Source organism: Pteropus vampyrus, unplaced genomic scaffold (assembly GCF_000151845.1).
Source record: "Pteropus vampyrus isolate Shadow unplaced genomic scaffold, Pvam_2.0 Scaffold51, whole genome shotgun sequence".
Lineage (NCBI taxonomy): Eukaryota > Metazoa > Chordata > Mammalia > Chiroptera > Pteropodidae > Pteropus > Pteropus vampyrus.
In genome coordinates, this window is record NW_011888832.1 from 610,621 (window position 1) to 615,530 (window position 4,910).

The following is a 4,910-nucleotide window of genomic DNA, read 5'->3' on the forward strand; positions in this document are numbered from 1 at the left end:
AAGGATAGATTTAGTACCGATTCAGTGAGACACTTATGTGGCTAGCATGGCACCAGGCATGGCTAGACACCAGAGCTAGTGTGTCGATCTTGCTATTTTTAAGTTCCAGGGTTACAGTTATCCTAATGCAAGGAAGCCTCCTTCAAGGATTAGGATGCCCAAGCCCTCCAAGCCCCTGCAGCCAGCCGCAGACAGCTCCATCAACCCAGCCTGGCACTGGAGCTCGTGTGTGGGGCGGGGGCTGTGAGCTGGGAGACTGACAGCTTCTGGCCTGTGTAACTCAGCAGCTCAGTCAGGCCCCAGATGGCCTTTGTTCTCTAGCAAAGGCTCCTCTTTTGTCACCTCCTCCTCAGGACAAAGGTTGATTTCTGGGCAGCCAGGCAGGGCTGGGGCTTGTGTGGGATGAGCAAAAAGGTGGCTTTCAGGGGCCAAGAGTGAGGGAGACACCAGCTCTGGGGGCGGGAGACACATGGGGTGCTTCACGGAGTGGCTGTGGGGGCAGGAGGAAGACCAGCTGTCCCGGGAATGTCATCGGCCCAACCCAAACCAGCCACTGCAAGGGCTTTCCCAGGAAGCTCCCGGTGTGTCCCACAGGCGTGTCAGTTCTGACTGGGGTCACCACCCGTGGGCCATGCAGGGGTGGGGCTGGGGCAGATGCAGGGCCAGGAAGGGCACTCAGCCCTCCCAGCTTCCCCAGGGCCCTGCTGTCTGAGGACAACGCAGACCCACACATCAGTTAATCCCCCGCAGGGACCACCCCAACATCTTCCTTTCCTTCTTGCTCCAGGGTTGGAATCTGAGCCCCACTAAATACTCGCGGTGTGACCTTGGGTAAGTTTTATTGCTGTCTGGGTCTCCGTTTTCTCATTTGTAACACGGGAGAGATCGTTGCTGAGGTCGTGGCTGTGGGTCTGGAGGAGTCACGGGCGGTGAAGCCCTGCAGAAATATAACCTGGCAAGGCAGGTGACGGGGATCCAGAGCCCTCCCCGAGGGAGTATAGACATTAATCATAAGGTCATCTTTGCAGCTGGAGAAAGTAGGTTCTCGTATCCATTTTGCTCATCCCCTCACTGTACAGATGAGGAAACTGGGGTTGCGCCTGTGGGGTTAAGAGTCTCACACTGGAAAGTTGAAAAGAGCGTATAGATCCTTAGGACTTCTCATCGCAAGGAAAAAGCATTTTCTTCTTTTTTTTTTTTTTTTCTATGTGAGATGATGGATGTTGACTAAACTTATTGTGGTCATCATTTCACTCTATGTAAGTCAAGTCATTAAGCTGTACACCTGACACTTATACAGTGCTGTATGCCAATCATATATCAGTAAAACTGGGGGAGAAAAGTGGGAAAAAAGTCATGAAGACCCAGGTTCGATTCCCGGTGCTACTACTTACCAGTTGTACGCTTTGGGGCGAGTTAAGAAAAATCTCTGGGTTTCAGTGTCCTCCTTTGGGAACAGAGGATCACCGGGAACCTCAGGACAAAATGGGGGGTGGGTGCAAAGGCTTGCCTAGCCTCTCTGGGAGGCAGCACAGCCCCTGGAGGCAGTGGGTCTCCTACTGTGGCTGCACCTTAGCACGCTGAGGGAGCTTTCTAAATATTCTATTTTAAAAAAGCAATTTAAAAAGCTCCCCAGGGGATTCTACCATGCAGTCAGCGTTGAGATCCACTCACCAGTCTGCAGTCTCACTAAGCACCGTGTGGTTGAGCAGTATAGACACCACCCGGGGGCTTCTCAGAAATGCAAACTCCCAGGCCCCACCCCAGACCTCCTGAGCCAGAATCTGCACCATAATAAGTTTCCCAGACGAGTCAATGTACATCATAGTTTCTGTAAGTTCGATTTGACAGTTTGAGAAGTGTCAGCCTGGATAGTGGATTTTGTGTTATTGGGGGAAGGACAGAGGAGGGAAGTTCTGAGGTCTGTGAGGATGCACAGAGGGATTCTGTGACTCCCGTTAGAAAGGTGGATATTCAATCTGTAAAACTCTAGGACGGAGGCCAAGAGACAAAGTAGCAAAATGAGATTATCCCAGCCTTGCAGATAGACAAGGCTACTCACCAGCCTGATCACATTCTTAGTGAGAAGACAACATTTTGGTTACAATGTTTACTGGCCCGTAGCCTTTCTTTTCTTTGAATTTTATCTGTTTTCATGTATATATTTAAACAAAACCTACTTCTGAGAGTAAGGTTGTCAGGGAGTCACTGGACCCCATCATTGTTGGATAGAAAAATAGTCCAGGCCTCCGAGGAGGCAGGTGGTAGGAGAGCAAGTTTCTTGATAAAATAAGCAAGGTGACTGCACATGAACCTGACATGGGCCCAGCCAGCTCTGCAATGCTGACAATACCGTGGCTTTTTCAGGGCAGCTGCTGAAAGTTTCTTGGAGCTTAAAATTTGGGCAGAGTTTAAGGGGAAAGGAGGAGAAGGGAAAAGCACAATGAATAAGGCAGCAAAGGAAAAGAATGTTTCTAAGTTCTGGGCGCTGCCAGCTCTGCATTTTACCTGGCCAGGAGAAACTGGCTCTGTTTCTTCTTCAGCTGTGACTTCCCAGGTCGAGGCATCTTCAGGCTTTGAGGGACTCATACTCCAATCTTGGGCAAGGGGAGGAGGCAGCACAACCCCCCTTGGCATGAAGGGGCACGCTGAGGGCCCAAGGTCACCTTGGCATCATTTCCCGGGAAGGGGAGACAGAATTTTGGCCTCAAGGTTTCCAGGTAAACTTCTTAGATTTTCCACAGGCCTATTCCCTTCCCCATGACCAGGCTGCTGCCCTTACTTGGTGCCAGGTGTGGATGTCCCCGCATGGGGTATGGGTGCTTGGCACTTGACAGGAGAACTTTCTCCTCATGCTTGGCAGGGGACCAGGGACAACGTGGAGGGTGGCAAAAGACAGGGCTGAGCCATCCAGGTGAGCCACTAGCAGGCCGGGACATCCCAGGTTCCTAAGCCAGGTGGGAACAGCCCCTAGCATTACCTCTTAACTTCATTCTGGGTCCAATGACAAAGGAAATTGTCTCAGGAATCACTCGTGGGCCAGCCTGCCCTCCAGTGGTGCTCAGCAGTAACTGCACTTTCCCTGCCTGCTTTTCGCGATGGGGTGCAGCTTTGGAGGAAGGTTCCCCTGAGATCAACTCGTTCAGCCAACAGGCAGGTGACCAGGAGCAGGGTGCTGTTCTATTGTCATTTCAAGCACCTCTCCATCTCATATGATATGGAACCTTGAAAGGAGAAGGGAACTAGCACATAACCATACCTACCTCTTCATTCTAGGGACTTTGCATACCTTTTTTCCCTTGATTCCTCCAAAAGTCCTGGGAGCCGGGGGCTATTACTAACTCAGGTACAGAAACAGTTCCTGACCTCGAAGACAGGCAGCAAAGGGTCACACCATAGTCCATTCCATGCCCGTCTGCCTTCCAAAGTCATGTTCTCAATGGACCGCCCACCTGTGGAAACCGTCTAAGCCCGAAATTTCCAGGTGCTCGCAAGGACCGGGCAAGCAGCAGAATGGGAGAAAGGTCACCGGGGAGTGGTGGGGACTGCAGCAAACCGAGGGATGTGTGCCACATCTAAAGGGCACAGTCATATGGCTCCAACAGATTACTCTTGAGTGGGAATGCTAGACTAGCACCTGAGAGAAGCTGCAAATCCGGATTTTTATGTAAAAGTTCCCAATCTTAAATATCAACGATTAATTCAGAAAAGAGTTGACATGTAATGCAAGTCTAACAAAGAAGGTTTCCAGCATGTCGAGCTTCTGTAACACCCTCATGGGGGAGGTGAGTTCTGGAGAGAGGTCACTTGTCCACGATCGAATGACCGTATGAGCACGGACACGACCCCATGTCTCCTGACTCCTCTGAGCACACCTCTCTGTGGTCTGCTCTCCGCTCCAGGCCCTAAGGCAGGAGATGAACCGCTTCCGACTTTGGCGAGGTATTGGGACAGACACAGGAGACTCAGGCCGGAGGCTGGAGACCATCTATGTTTATTGGTCACACCCAGCTTAGAGTGTAGCAGGGCCATCCCTGTGCCCTCTTGGGAGTAACAGGAACACTGTTACATATGCAGTGCGACATGCAGCTCCTGGGAGCTCACCTGGATCTCGCTGAGGTAGTGGCTGGACCCCATGGCCTTGCCTGATAACCTTGGCATTGTCCATCTGTTATACCTATAGGCCTGCTTCATCCCATACACAAGATAGACTGCTTATCTGTCCCCCAGGTCAGTTTGGGCCCAAGGTCCTGGAAGCCAGCATTTAAAAAGAAGGGGTTGTCCAGTGTACAGTTGGGCAATGCGAAGCTTGAGGCAGAGCCTCATGGTGGAGTCCCCGGCTTGGCCCAGAGGCTTGGGCCACTGGGCCGGTCAGTGCTTAGATCGTCTCTCTATCCCAGTTCTGGGCGGAAGACATTCTTTGCCTTAGCTACCCTGGAAATGCAATCTATAAATACATACTGGTTTTAAAAAAAGTAATAAATTAGATCTTGGACCAGCCCGAGAGCATTTGGCCAGCCACGTGTCACAAGACATGGATATTTGTCATGTATCATATATGGACCATCAATCATGTGTCCTGCCACGTGTGGTGCTAGCATCCATGACACTGACCCACAGGCCACACTGCAATTCCATGTGATATCACATGGAACTCTGCCACGTGTGAACTTCCCTGTTATGTATCATATCATAACACCTCATCGTGCCACACATCCCTACTGGTCATATGTGTCACATGTAATACAGGGTAGTGTATGGGCCATAGTAGACTCCTGGTCCCCAAATATGTCCTCCTTGAAGACTGTAACAGATCAAACGTATCCCTCCCTCCTGAGGCAGGGTGCAGGGGCACCCAGCTGAGGCTTTTACTGAGCCCTCTATCATGGTGGGTGCAACCTGGCATCACT